This window comes from Bos javanicus, chromosome 23 (assembly GCF_032452875.1).
Source record: "Bos javanicus breed banteng chromosome 23, ARS-OSU_banteng_1.0, whole genome shotgun sequence".
NCBI lineage: Eukaryota > Metazoa > Chordata > Mammalia > Artiodactyla > Bovidae > Bos > Bos javanicus.
In genome coordinates this window covers 2,469,037-2,485,262 of record NC_083890.1, presented here as the reverse complement: position 1 = coordinate 2,485,262, position 16,226 = coordinate 2,469,037, and positions in this window count along the sequence as shown.

The window sequence follows — 16,226 nt, the reverse complement described above, 5'->3', positions numbered from 1 at the left end:
TCTCACTTAAAAAGTTTTTTTAAATTGAAGGATAATTGCTGTACAGAATTGTGTTAGTTTCTGCCAAACATCAACATGAGCCATAGGTATGCATATGTCCCCTTCCTCTTGAGCCTCCCTCCCACTTTCCTCCCTATCCCATCCCTCTTAGTTGTTACAGGGCCCTGGTTTGAGTTCCCTGAGTTATACAGCAAATTCCCATTGGTTATCTATTTTACATATTGTAATATAGGTTTCCATGTTAGTCTCTCCACACATCCCACCCTCTCCTTCCCCCTCACCCGTGTCCGTAAGTCTGTTCTCTACGTCTGTTGCCGCCCTACAAATAATTTAATCAGTACCATCTTTCTAGATTCCATAAATATATGCATTAATATACAATATTTGTTTTTCTCTTTCTGAGAAGTGTTAGATTTCTTAATGGTTTATCTTTTTCCATCCATGGGCTGACATTACCCACTTTCGCATTCCCAGTGCTCCTCCCCATTCAGGGGATTCACACATATCCAGAGAAGCTGGGCAGAAGCAAGTAGAAAAGTTAGTTACATCAGATGTGTACCCAGGTGAAGCCTGGGGCTGGTGTGGGCCAGGAACCAGGGCTAGGACCTCTGACTCAGAGGGAAGCAAATGCTTAAAAAATTTTTTTAAATTGAAGTATAGTTGATTTACAATGTAGTGTTAATTTCTTCTGTACAGCAAAGTTATACACACAAACATATTTTCTTTCTCATGTTATTTGCCATTATTGTTTGTCACAGGATATTGAATATAGTTCCCTGTGCTATATAAAGCAGGGCTTCTCAGGTGGTACTAGTGGTAAAGAATCCACCTGCCAATGCAGGAGATGCAGGAGACATAGGCTTGAACCCTGGGTTGGGAAGATTCTTTCAAGGAGGAAATGGCAACCCACTCCAGTATTCTTGCCCAGTATTCTGAGGGTCCTGGCAGCTGCAGTCCACGGGGCTGCAAAGAGTTGGACATGACTGAGCGACTGAACACAGCAATAGCACAATACAATAGGAGCTTGTTGTTTATCCATCCTGTATACAATAGTTCAGGGCTTCCTAGTTGGCTAAGTAGTAAAGAATCTGCCTTCCAAGAAGGAGATGTGGGTTCAATCCCTGGGTCCAGAAGATTCCCTGGAGGAGGAAATGGCAACCCAATCCAGTATTCTTGCCTGGGAAATCCCATGGGTAGAGGAGCCTGGCAGGCTACGGCCCATGGGGTCTCAAAGAGTCAGATATGAGTTAGTAACTATACAATAACAACAATATAATAGTTTGCCTTTGCTAATCCCAAACTTGAGAGATGAATGGATAAAGATGTGGTACATATATTCAATGGAATATTACTCAGCCATCAAAAAGAATGAAATAATCCCATTTACAGTAACATGGATAGACCTAGAGATTATCATACTAAGCAAAGTAAGCCAGAAAAAGACAAACATCATATGGTGTCACTTGTATGTGGAATCTCAAACACAGTACAAATCGGCAGGAAATAAATATCTAGGAAACAGAATCACAGACACAGAGAGCAGACTTGGGACTGCCAAGGAGGTAGGGGTAGAGGAGGGAAGGGCTCTGTGTTTAAGATGCTCACTTTGCCTTCTCTTGGTATCTCAAGATCCTGTGTTTCTATTGATTCCTTCATCACAGTCTTAGAAAGAATTACATCATGTTACCTTGAAAAACAGTGTTGCTCTTGGAGAAAATGCTTAGAAGAAAACTGTTACCCTTTCTTACCCAAGGCCCACATGCCAGTTACCTTCTGGACTACTTCACTGTATTCAGAACAGTATCCCTTCTATTTATCAGATTTGGTACTCTGAGTCTGATTTTTTGAACCAAATTCTTTACTCCGTTACGGCCAATGGTTCTGAATTTTTAGTGCCATCGACCTCTTTGGAAGCCTGAGGGCCTTTCTTATGGATTACCGTATTAAATGCATAACGTGAAATACATGAGAGTATAATATAAAAGAGCCTAAATGTAATGAAATACAGTTAACAAAGTATTTTTAAAAATTTCTTGCTTCTTTTTTTAAACACTTAATAACAGGATCCAGTGATGAGTCTAATAAACAATTTTGAAATGGTGATAAAATGATATTTTGAATTAGCAATAATTTTAATATGATGTGAAAATATCTGTGTTTTCTCTTGGTGACAAAGTCATGGGTACTGTTAACATTGCTCTGTTTGGGGCTTTCCAGGTGATGCTAGTGGTAAAGAACCCACCTGCCAAGGCAGGAGCTATAACGTTGCTCTGGTTCATAGTAGAAGAAAATGCTTTGTTGCAGTTAAAGATTAGTGAAAATAAATATGAATTATTTTTCTATCCAAGTTCACAGATCTGGGGTTCATGGATCCCTGGTTAATGTGTGAGCTCTGAGCAGAGTTCCCCTGGCCATTTCTGTGGTTTGGTCTTGGTCAAGGTCCCTGTGGTCCATTTAACATGCTGTGGTATCTTTGGCCCTTGCAGGGATCAGTGTTTCTGGCCCCCTGGTTCAAGCAGAATTTTTAGCCTCTTAGGAAACTAGAAGATACTAATTAGTACCTAGAAAGGGGTGCTACTTGGCTGACGAGCTAAGAAGAACCCAACCCTCAAGGACAGATGGGCTTGGAATGAATAGGGGAGAAGGGCTGTACAACTTCTTCTCTCTTGGGTAGCTTCTTAACCCAGCCTTGCCCCCTCGGAGGATTCCTGGGCCTCCTGGTGCTTAACTCAGGGCAGGGTGGACAGAGGCCATTCCATTCTCCCTTTGCAATCCCTGTATCCCAGCAAATCTGGCTGTATGGACATTTCCTTGTGCCTTCCCACTTCTGTGCCTTGCTGTATCCTTGCCTTTAAAGGAGATCCCTCCCATCATGCTCTGTCAGAGTGAGTCATTTGCTTTATTCTTTCACTTGGTTAAAATATCTGACCCCCCGACCCCAAGAATGGCTACTGTTTATGTTGTGAGTGTACACTAAACTTATGGGAATATATGTAATATTTACTTTAGACTATTACCAATCTTTCCAAGCCACGTTCAGATCCAACTACCTCCTTGGTGCCTCCCCTGGTATTTAAGATGCAGAGGACTCCCAACCTGGGTTCTCAGGCCTCCACTGTTGTCATCACATTCTGTGGTGAATAGATGGCTTCTCTTGTCTCTTCTTCCAGATCATAAGGCCTTTGAAGAGAGTGTTTAGGTGTGTATTTATTGATGTATTCTCCCCAGTACCCAGCCTGGTATCTTGCACATAGCATCCTATTTTATTATATTCTCATTAGTTAATTATTTAATATGCCACATGGTAAGCACATAAGAAAAAACATTTGTGGCAACATTTTGACTAAAAATAATGATTGATAACATTTTGGTTGAATCAATATAAAATTTTCTTGAAAAATCCACTCTTCACTGTAATAAGTTATTTCTGGGGAGAGGGCATTTCTACCCACTTTTCTGCATCAGATTGGCCTAAGCATAGACCTCCTGACTTGATACAACCAAAGAATTCTTTGTTAATTAAATTGGTCAGGCTATTTGCTAGGGTACATGTTAAGAAGGAAGGCATCTCCTCCCTGTATACAGGTGAGGCTGTCATTCATCCCTACTCTGGGGACACCAACCATCCTAGTCTGTGGTGGGGATGTACTGGGGATAGAGAAGAAAGTAGGAGCCCTCTTGGCTCTTTGAGCCTAAACTGTGCTTCCCATCTAACTTCTACCAAAAAGTCATTGTATGGGGGCTATTGGATGTCTTCCCAACTATTATTAGGTTTTACTTTGATTTCCTGTAGTCTATTTTGCAAAAAAAAACTCCCTTAGGCCAGATTTTCTCAAGGAGGTCGGGTGAACAAGGCAGTTCAGTTCAGTTCAGTCGCTCAGTCGTGTCCGACTCTTTGCGACCCCATGAGTCGCAGCACACCAGGCCTCCCTGTCCATCACCAGCTCCTGGAGTTCACCCAAACTCATGTGCATTGAGTCAGTGATGCCATCCAGCCATCTCATCCTCTGTAGTCTCTCCTCCTGCCCCCAACCCCTCTCAGAATCGGTCTTTTCCAATGACTCAACTATTTGCATGAGGTGGCCAAAGTACTGGAGTTTCAGCCTCAGCATCAGTCCTTCCAATGAACACTCAGGACTGATCTCCTTTAGGATGGACTGGTTGGATTTCCTTGCCATCCAAGGGATTCGCAAGAGTCTTCTCCAGCAACACAGTTCAAAAGCATCAATTCTTCGGCGCTCAGCTTTCTTCACAGTTCAACCCTTGCATCCATACATGATCACTGGAAAAGCCATAGCAATGACTAGACAGACCTTTGTTGGCAAAGTAATATCTCTGCTTTTTAATATGCTATCTAGGTTGGTCATAACTTTCTTTCCAAGGAGTAAGCGTCTTTTAATTTCATGGCTGCAGTCACCATCTGCAGTGATTTTGGAGCCCCCCAAAAATAAAGTCTGACACTGTTTCCACTGTTTCCCCATCTATTTCCCATGAAGTGATGGGACCAGATGCCATGATCTTCATTTTCTGAATGTTGAGCTCTAAGCCAACGTTTTCACTCTCCTCTTTCACTTTCATCAAGAGGCTTTTTAGTTCCTTTTCACTTTCTGCCGTAAGGCTTGTGTCATCTGCATATCTGAGCTTATTGATATTTCTCCTGGCAATCTTGATTCCAGCTTGTGCTTCTTCCAGCCCAGCATTTCTCATGATGTACTCTGCATATAAGTTAAATAAACAGGGTGACAATATAAAGCCTTGACGAACTCCTTTTCCTATTTGGAACCAGTCTGTTGTTCCATGTCCAGTTCTAACTGTTGCTTCCTGACCTGCATATGGGTTTCTCAAGAGGCAGGTCAGGTGGTCTGGTATTTCCATCTCTTTCAGAATTTTCCACAGTTTATTGTGATCCACACAGTCAAAGGCTTTGGCATAGTCAATAAAGCAGAAATAGATGTTTTTCTGGAACTCTCTTGCTTTTTTGATGATCCAACGGATGTTGGCAATTTGATCTCTGGTTCCTCTGCCTTTTCTAAAACCAGCTTGAACATCTGGAATTTCACAGTTCACGTACTGCTGAAGCCTGGCTTGGAGAATTTTGAGCATTACTTTACTAGCATGTGAGATGAGTGCAATTGTGCAGTAGTTTGAGCATTCTTTGGCATTGCATTTCTTTGGGATTGGAATGAAAACTGACCTTTTCCAGTCCTATGGCCACTGCTGAGTTTTCCAAACTTGCTGGGATATTGAGTGCAGGACTTTCACAGCATAATCTTCCAGGATTTGAAATAGCTCAACTGGAATTCCATCACCTCCACTAGCTTTGTTCGTAGTGATGCTTTCTAAGGCCCACATGATTTCACATTCCAGGATGTCTGGCTCTAGGTGAGTGGTCACACCATCGTGATTATCTGGGTCATGAAGATCTTTTTTGTACAGTTCTTCTGTGTATTCTTGCCATCTCTTCTTAATATCTTCTGCTTCTGTTAGGTCCATACCATTTCTATCCTTTATCGAGCCCATCTTTGCATGAAATGTTCCCTTTGTATCTCTAATTTTCTTGAAGAGATTTCTAGTCTTTCCCATTCTGTTGTTTTACTCTATTTCTTTACATTGATCACTGAGGAAGGCCTTTTTATCTCTCCTTGCTATTCTTTGGAACTCTGCATTCAAATGGGAATATCTTTGTTTTTCTCCTTTGCTTTTTGCTTCTCTTCTTTTCATAGCTATTTGTAAGGCCTCCCCAGGCAGCCATTTTGCTTTTTTGCATTTCTTCTCCATGGGGATGGTCTTGATCCCTGTCTCCTGTACAATGTCATGAACCTCTGTCCATAGTTCATCAGGCACTCTATCTATCAGATCTAGTCCCTTATCTATTTCTCACTTCCACTGTATAGTCATAAGGGATTTGATTTAGGTCATAACTGAATGGTCTAGTGGTTTTCACCACTTTCTTCAATTTCAGTCTGAATTTGGCAATTAGGAGTTCATGATCTGAGCCACAGTCAGCTCCAGATCTTGCTTTTGCTGACTGTATAGAGCCTTTCCATCTTTGGCTGCAAAGAATATAATCAATCTGATTTCAGTGTTGACCATCTGGTGATGCCCATGTGTAGAGTCTTCTCTTGTGTTGTTGGAAGAGGGTGTTTGCATTCTCTTGGCAAAACTCTATTAAACTTTGTCTTGCTTCATTCCGTATTCCAAGGCCAAATTTGCCTGTTACCCCAGGTGTTTCTTGACTTCCTACTTTTGCATTCCAGTCCCCTATAATGAAAAGAACATCTTTTTGGGTGTTAGTTCTAAAAGGTCTTGTAGGTCTTCACAGAATCATTCAACTTCAACTTCTTCAGTGTTACTGGTTGGGGCATAGGCTTGGATCACCGTGATATTGAACAGTTTTCCTTGGAAATGAACAGAGATCATTCTGTCATTTTTGAGATTGCATCCAAGTACTGCATTTTGGTCAGGGGCTGCGGCCGAGAGGAGCAACTGCACATCCAAGGAGCGGTAGCTGCACGGGTGCAGGAGGGCCGAGAGGAGCTACTCCATGTTCAAGTTCAAGGGGGGCGACCTCGTCCAAGGTAAGGAGCAGTGACTGTGCTTTGCTGGAGCAGCCGTGAAGAGATAAGCCACATCCAAGCTAAGAGAAACCCAAGTAAGATGGTAGGTGTTGTGAGAGGGCATCAGAGGGCAGACACACTGAAACCATAATCACAGAACACTAGCCAATCTGGTCACACAGACCACAGCCTTGTCTAACTCAATGAAATTAAGCCATGCCCTGTGGGACCACCCAGGACGGGCAGGTCATGGTGGAGAGGTCTGACAGAATGTGGTTCACTGGAGAAGGGAATGGCAAACCACTTCAGTATTCTTGCCTTGAGGACCCCATGAACAGTATGAAAAGGTAAAATGATAGGATACTGAAAGAGGAGCTCCCCAGGTTGGTAGGTGCCCAATATGCTACAGGAGATCAGTGGAGAAATAACTCCAGAAAGAATGAAGGGCTTGGGGCTGGTGCACTGGGATGACCCAGAGGGAGGGTATGGGGAGGGAGGAGGGAGGAGGGTTCAGGATGGAGAACACATGTATACCTGTGGTGGATTCATTTCGATATTTGGCAAAACCAATACAATATTGTAAAGTTTAAAAATAAAATAATATATATATATATATATAGAATGAAGGGCTGGAGCCAAAGTAGGAACAATACCCAGTGTGGATGTGACTGGTGATAGAAGCAAGGTCTGATGCTGTAAAGAGCAATATTGCATAGGAACCTGGAATGTCAGGTCCATGTATCAAGGCACATTGGAAGTGGTCAAACAGGAGATGGCAAGAGTGAACATTGACATTCTAGGAATCAGAGAACTAAAATGGACTGGAATGGGTGACTTTAAGTCAGGTGACCATTGTATCTACTACTGTGTGCAGGAATCCCTTAGAAGAAATGAAGTAGCCATCATGGTCAACAAAAGAACAAGCCAGGAGCTGGTAATTTCTGGGTCTCTGTCCATGACGTCATCAGAATTTTGTCAAAATCTCATCTCTAACCTAAACATCACGGAGGAGAACTACAACAGGAAGTTGACCACATTCTGTTGATTTCACAGGCAGCACTGTGTTCTGTTTATTTTGGATTTTAGAACATCATGAAAAAAATCACCCAGTTTCATAATATGAATGGTATGAAGTTCTGTTTGCAAGCTCTGGACACTCACAGCAGGTTTGGGACAGATTTGTAGATTCATACAGTGAAAGGAGATCCAGATGGTGTGGGCTTTTCATGGTGGCACTCCTTGTGTCATAATGAGGAGAGAAGATGGGTTTACCAGGGTGGGCTTGCTTTCCCAGATGAGGCAATAGGCAGAGTCCTAGAGCTGAACTGCTGTGTCCAGTTTTGCAACTGGCAGCTGCAGGCTCACTGTGGCATTTCTAGATGACTTACTTTTATTTCCTTTTGCTAGAGCTGTGACCTGGTTTTATAACTTATCCTGCTGTGATATAAATGACATGGATGAAAATCCATTAATATCACAGAAAAAGCATGTACAGAATATCCATGGCATGGTTCTGTAATATCTCAAATGTTTAAAATGTAAACATTTTTTACACAATAATCTATATTTTGGGTCCCTCCCTCTGCTTTGGAACACTATCCCTTCCGCAGTAGGTATTAGCCATGGAATCTGGGGACCAGATTTACCAGCTGGCAGTATCTAGGGATTAACTCAGCAGTTTTTTGAGTGAAAGTTTCTTAGAATTTCTTAAATATTTTATAAGCCACGATTTTTGTCCAGCAATGTATTATAGGAATCAGGTGAGACAGACTGTAGTTGATAGAAAATGAGACAATGATCTCCAAGGATATAATTTTCTTCACCTGTAATAACTTGTTTTAAAGTCAGAGAGCTTTTAAATCAGTCCACCTTAACTACTCCTAGGAGAAAATATTTTGTTGAACTTCTATTCTTGTCTTTTTCTTCCACCATGAACTTGTAAGTGGTTTTCAGAATATTGGTGAAGCTAAAAGACCAAATAGAATTCTGGAAATAAACCATCTTTGTCCTGTAAGCTGTTTGTTCATATGGAAATGGCTGAGAGGGAAAATGATGCACTTTTGCACTGAGCTCTGCAGAAAATTAACTAGAGAGCACAAGACTTGTACATTTAATTGTCTTTTCAGTGTATCCTGTTGGATGTCTCAAAGGCAACCAGAAACCAGACTTGGGGTCTCCTGTTTCATCTTATTACATTCCTCACATGGTGAGTGGTGCAACCCTTCACCCAGTGGCAAGTGGCAGAATAATGTATTGAATGGTTGAATTGTACCTTTTCTCCTCATGCTTCTCCCTTCCAGATCACTTAAAAAAGGTGTGACTTCTTCATGTAGTGAGTGTCTCAGGGTGACTCCCAGCCTCAGGGATCCCGGCTGGGCTGAAGCAGTGTCTGAGGTCCAAGGCTGGCCTTTGGAAAGGCTTCAGCCAGTTGCAGAGGGAGGAGCTGAGGAGGGGAAAGGTTTTGAGGACCAGCAGAGAGGAAGGGAGGGGAGAATCCTGTGAGGATCTGTACAGGGTACCTGAGTGGCACTTGCAAGCTGTGTCCCCAGGAGGTGGTATCCCTCAGGGGAAAGAGTTCTTGTCCCTGAGAAGCTGGATTTAGCCCCACCAGAGGTTTCTGTGACCTGGGAGTAGTATGGCTCAGACGGTAAAGCGTCTGTCTACAATGCGGGAGACCCGGGTTTGAGCCCTGGGTTGGGAAGATCCCCTGGAGAAGGAAATGGCAATCCACTCCAGTACGATTGCCTGGAAAATCCCATGGACAGAGGAGCCTGGTAGGCTACAGTCTATGGGGTCACAAAGTCGGACATGACTGAACGACTTCAGTTCAGAGGCCAATAGATGACGAAGACGAGCATCACGTACAGAGCCGTGGTAACTGTGCAGATGGAGGCTGTTGAACCAGGAGGAAGATTGCTGGAAACAGCCCTGGAGAAGGGCCCCTGTGGTCAAGGGAGAGCATGGTGGAGGGTGAGGCAAAGTACATGGACAGAGAACCTCTCTGTCCACAGGCCTGCCCTGCTGATCTGCTCAGCACACAGGCTTCTTGAAATAGATTGCTAGCTTGGTATCCATCACCCCTCAGGGAAATGGCCCTCCTCCTCAAAGTGAATGCATGGGCCTCATCTGCTCCTGTCCATCTCCTCCCAATTTCCCCTCCTGTCCTTTCCTCCTTCCTTTTAATGAAGTAAGCCCCAAACAGGTATGTGTTGAGGTCTGCCGGGAAACAGGAGTCAAGCTCTGTCAACTAAACCTCATTAAGAAAGAGAATAAGAGCAGCTTTCCAAGAGGACTGTTGAGAGGAATGCTCTCTGTGAAGCAGTTATCATGACTCTGGCTCCCCAGGCTCGTCGTGTCCTGACACTGGGACTCAGTGTCACTCACTTGTGGTAAACAAGCTGGCTTCCTGATCTCATCATGCCCTTGGCTTCCAGCTTGACCCTGAGTTCCTGGTCCCATGTGGCTGCCAGCTGGGCACTCATCCACTCATTTCTCAGTGAACATATTCTTATACTCTTACCATAGTGTCTCCCAAGAATGACAAGTTATTTTTAAAGGCTTAAGTAAGAACAAATCTATCATAAGCACTTTTATTAAAAGTAGGAGGGAATTTTCAATTGAAAAAATATCAGTTAAAAAATATTAGCTGTGATTTTTGTTGTTCTTGAAGTTAATAACACATGGATGTAAACTTTAAATAGTTTGTCGTTTCAGTTCAGTTCAGTTCAGTTCAGTCGCTCAGTTGTGTCCGACTCTTTGTGACCCCATGGACTGCAGCTTGCCCGGCCTCCCTGTCCATCACCAACTCCTGGAGTTTACTCAAACTCTTGTCCATTGAGTCAGTGATGCCATCCAACCATCTCATCCTCTGTCGTCCCCTTCTCCTCCTGCCTTCAATCTTTCCCAACATCAGGGTCTTTTCAAACGAGTCAGTTCTTTGCATCAGGTGGCCAAAGTATTGGCGTTTCAGCTTCAACATCAGTTCTTCCTATGAACATTCAGGACTGATTTCCTTTAGGATGGACTGTTTGGATCTCCTTGCAGTCCGAGGGACTCTCAAGAGTCTTCTCCAACACCACAGTTCAAAAGCATCAATACTTTGGTGCTCAGCTTTCTTTATGGTCCAACTCTTACATCCATAGATAACTACCATAGCCTTGACTAGACAGACCTTTGTTGGGAAAGTAATGTCTCTGCTTTTTAATATGCTGTCTCGGTGGATCATAACTTTCATTCCAAGGAGTAAGCATCTTTTAATTTCATGGCTGCAGTCACCATCTGCAGTGATTTTGGAGCCTGCCAAAATAGAATCTGTCATTGTTTCTACTGTTTCCCCATCTATTTGCCATGAAGTGATGGGACCAGATGCCATGATCTTAGTTTTTTAAATGTTGAGCTTTAAGTTTATGGTTTGAATATATATATATATATATATATATATATATATATATATATATATATACACACATTTTTAGTTGTGTACATGCTCAGTTGTGTCCAACTCTTTGTGACTCCATGGACTATAGCCCACAGGCTAAAGCCCACAGGACAGGCTCCTCTGTCCATGGGATTTTCCAGGGGAGAATACTGAAGTGTGTGCCATTTCCTCCTCCAGGGCATCTTCCTGACCCAGGGATCAAACCTGCACTTCTTGCATCTCTTGCAAGAAACTGGCACGTGATTCTTTACCACTATGAGTTAAAATATAGTCTCTGGAAGATGATAAAATACTCTGACAGATGACACTTGATTATTTATTGGTTCTGTCTCTCTCTGTCTTCTCCATCTGGGAATTCTTGCATTATTGCATCCAAAATCTCTGTGAGGTTAATTATGTTCCACATACCAGTAAGTTTGCCATGAGGTTAATAAAATTTAAGCTCTAGGACTTCCACCTGTACTATCTCTTCTAAGATTCAGTTCTAATTTTGTTACTATACTTTGTATAATTTTTCTTAAAAAAGAGTTACTTCAGTTCAGATGCCGCAAGGGCTGGACTTGTTCCTGGTTCCTCAGGAAGGGCTTTTTCCCCTGGGTGGTAGGTGGGTCCACCGTTCCTACTGTGTTTTCTCCAAGGTGAGCTCAGGGCTCATGCCACTGCTGATCTCCTTCTGCAACTCGTAGCTTTCAGTTCACTGATCCTTCCTCTGAGGCTCTCCCTGTGAGAACAAAGCTAGTCTTTACAAAACATATGCCAGCAATTCTGAAATTTTTTTTGTTGTTTAAATAATGTAGCAACAAGTCTCCCTCTCATCCTATTCTATTCTCTAAGGGAACCACTGTTCAGCATTTGTGTCCATCTTTCTGAATCTTCCTTTGCATTTGTTAACATGGATACTTTAAAAATTTTGCACTAAAATTGTATATTATGTTAGCAAACAATTATGCTATGTGTATTGCTCTGCAAATTTTTTATTTAGCAGTTTGTCTAGGATATCTGTCCAGTACATATAGACCTAACATTCTTTAGAAACTATGTGATTCCTGGATCTGGATGTCTTTTTCCTTTCCTGGTTAGGGAATTTTTCTGCTATTATTTCTTCAAATAAGTTTTGTGCCTCTTTCTCTCTCTCTTTTCCTCTGGGATCCCTGTAACACTTCATGTTGTCAGAAGTCTCAAACTATTTTCAGTGTTAAAAAAAATTCTTTTTTCTCTTTATCTTGGATAATTTCCTGGAATGAACCTGGAATTTCCTTGGATGAACCTGGAATGTTAGGTACATGAATCAAGGTAAATTGGAAGTGGTAAACAGGAGACGGCAAGAGTGAATGTCGACATTTTAGGAATCAGTGAACTAAAATGGATGGGAATGGGCAAACTTAATTCAGATGACCATTATTTCTACTACTGTGGGCAAGAATCCCTTAGAAGAAATGGAGTAGCCCTAATAGTAAACAAAAGAGTCCGAAATGCAGTACTTGGATGCAATCTCAAAAACGACAGAACGATCTCTGATTCCAAGGCAAACTATTCAGTGTCACAGTAATCCAAATCTATGCCCCAACCACTAATGCTGAAGAAGCTGAAATTGAACGTTTCTATGAAGATCTACTAGATGTTCTAGAACTAACACCCAAAAAAGATCTTTTCATCATAGGGGACTGGAATGCCAAAGTAGGAAGTAAAGAGATACTTGGAGTGACAGGCAAGTTTTGCCTTGGAGTGCAAAATGAAGCAGGGCAAAGGCTAACATTTTCCCAAGAGAACACTTGGTCATAGCAAACACCCTTTTCAAAAACACAAGAGACTCTACACATGAACATCACCAGACTATTGATATCGAAATCAGATTGATTATATTCTTTGCCACCAAATATGGAGAAGCTCTATACAGTTAGCAAAAACAAGACTGGGAGCTGATTGTGGCTCAGATCATTAACTCCTTATTGGAAAATTCAGACTTAAATTTAAGAAAGTGGAGAAAACCACTAGACCATTCAGGTATGACCTAAATCAAATCCCTTAGGATTAAATAGTGGAAGTGACAAATACATTTAAGAGATTAGATCTGATAGACAGAGTGCCTGAAGAACTATGGACAGAGGTTCATGACATTGTACAGAAGGAAGTGATCAAGACCATCCCCAAGAAAAAGGAATACAAAAAGGCAAAATGGTTGTCTGAGGAGGCCTTGCAAATGACTGTGAAAAGAAGAGAGGCTAAGGATGCCAGGAGCCGGTGAGGCATTCCACTCGTGACAGAGGTCATGAGGAAGGAGGCTCGGCATACGCAAAGGCGGGATCGAGCCTCAGGAGTCCCCCTGGATATTCTCGAGCATCTACCCCCAAAAAACCAGAGTCTGCCTACTTTATTGCTTTGTGCTCTCACCTCTGACTTTACTGGGGGCTGTCCCCCGCCACCATCTCGCTGTCTCTGTCAAAGAGTTAACTTACAGCTCCAATTAATAAAGTTCCTGGGCAATTACGAGTGTTTAAATCCAAACCCCTCAGATGGCTCTCTAACTCCCCGGACTCCTACAGCTATGCATACGATTGTTTACAGTCTCCCAGCCTCGAGAGGCATGGGAAGCTTAAGATATTCAAATAGCTTAGAACCTCTCAGAGAGTTAGAAACTGTCAGAATAAACTAGTAAAGGATTTCATTGATGAGCCAATGTTTGTTGCCAAGTTTCCACATCCCCTGTATTGTATCCTTGAATGTGTATTAATTAATATAGTTGGTATGTAGAAAAAATAAGTAGTGTCCTTGGTGTTAGTAACTTTAGACCCTTAAGGTAATAAATTCTTTCCTTTGTTGTAAACCCATTACACATCCGCCCTATAGGAATGCAATTTTATCTTCGGAAGATGGCGCCAAACCTTAAAATAATTACTCTTAGAGAAAATAAGTCTTACGGTTGATAAGTCTTTGTCAAGAGTCATAAAATGTTAATAGGCCTTCTGGCCAGAAGATGATGTAAATCACCTAAACCATTTGTATACGATAAATTTGCAGGAAAGAAACCCTGGTTTTTGATAAGGGTCAAAGACTGCTGACTTTGCATCCCCTATTATCCTCTATGTGTAACTTAGGGTATATAAACCCCTGTTGAAAATAAAGCTACGGGCCTTGCTCACCAACGCTTGGTCTCCCCATGTCATTCTTCCCTTCAACTTCCAGCTGAGTCTCCATCTGGAGCGTGGATATCGTCTGCGACCATTTGTTTGCCTGAGCTTCGAAGACCCACTCGAGAAGGTGTCAAAGGTGGGGCACCTTCCGCTATTCGAGAGGGCGCCTGCGGCCTCCGTGGTCAGAGCTAACCTGGTGTCATGGGTTATATTGATTTTCTGCGTAAACCAAGCTTCTCAGCTTCTTTTATCCACTGAATTTTCCTACTGAGCTATCCTCATTCTATTATTCTTTATATCTTTGATGAATAAATAAATAAATAGTCGCCTAGGCCTTCTCTCTTTTGAATACCCTGGATCAGCCGGGGCTGGACCCCGGCATAAAGGCAAAGGAGAAAAGGAAAGATATACCCATTTGAATGCAGAGTTCCAAAGAATGGCAAGGAGTGATATGAAAGCCTTCCTCAGTGATCAATGCAAAGAAATAGAGGAAACAATAGAATGGGACAGACTAGAGATCTCTTCAAGAAAATTGGATATACCAAGGGAATATTTTATGCAAAGACGGGCTCAATAAAGGACAGAAATGGTATGACCTAACAGAAGCAGAATATATTAAGAAGAGGTGTCAAGAATACACAGAAAGTGAAAGTGAAAGTGAAGTCACTCAGTCGTGTCCGACTCTGTGAGTCCATGGACTGTAGCCCACCAGGCTCCTCCATCCATGGAATTTTCCAGGCAAGAATACTGGAGTGGGTTGCCATTTCCTTCTCCAGGGGATCTTCCTGACCCAGGGATTGAACCCGGGTCTCCCGCATTGCAGGCAAATGCTTTACCGTCTGAGCCACAGGTTACTTTTTTTTTTTTTTTTTACACAGAAGAACTATACAAAAAAGATATTCATGACCCAGACAATCATGATGGTGTGGTCACTCACCTGGAGCCAGACATCCTGGAATGCGAAGTCAAGTCCGCCTTAGGAAGCATTACTACGAACAAAGGTAGTGGAGGTGATGGAATTCCAGTTGAGCTATTTCAAGTACTAAAAAATGATTCTGTTAAAGTTCTGCACTCAATATGCCAGTAAATTTGGAAAACTCAGCTGTGACTACTTGACTGGAAAAGGTCAGTTTTCATTCCAATCCCAAAGAAAGGCAATGACAAAGAATGTTCAAACTACCACACAGTTGCACTCATACTATCAAAGTAATGCTCAAAATTCTTCAAAACAGGCTTCAATAGTATGTGAACTATGAACGTCTCAATGTTCAAGCTGGGTTTAGAAAAGGCAGAGGAACCAGAGATCACTTTACCAACATCTGTTGGATTATCGAAAAAGCAAGAGAGTTCCAGAAAAACATTTATTTCTGCTTTATTGACTACACCAAAGCCTTTAACTATGTAGATCATAACAAGCTGTGGAAAATTCTTCAAGAGATGGGACTACCAGACCACCTTACCTGCCTCCTGAGAAATCTGTATGCACATCAAGAAGCCAGACATGGAACAAGGACTGGTTCCAAATCGGGAAGGGAGTACATGAAGGCTGTATACTGTCACCCTGCTTATTTAATTTATATGCAGAGTACATCATGAGAAATGCTGAGCTGGATGAAGCACAAGTTGGAATCAAGATTGCTAGGAGAAATATCAATAACCTCGGATATGCAGATGACACTACCCTTATGGCAGAAAGCGAGGAAGAACTAAAGAGCCTCTTGATAAAATTGAAATAGTGAAGAAGTTGGCCCAAGACTCAACATTCTGAAAACTAAGATCCTGGCATCCAGTCCCATCACTCCATAGCAAAGAGAGGGAAACAATGGGACAGTGAGAGACTTTATTTTTTTGGCTCCAAAATCACTGCAGGTGGTGACTGTAGCCTTGAAATTAAAGATGCTTGCTCCTTGGAAGAAAAGCTATGACAAACCTAGACAGCACATTAAAAAACAGAGACATTGCTTTACCAACAAAGGTCCGGCTAGTCAAGGCTATGGTTTTTCTAGTAGTCATGTATGGATGTGACAGTTGGACTGTAAAGAAAGCTGAGCGCTGAGAAATTGATTCTTTTGAACTGTGGTGTTGGAGAAGACTCTTGAG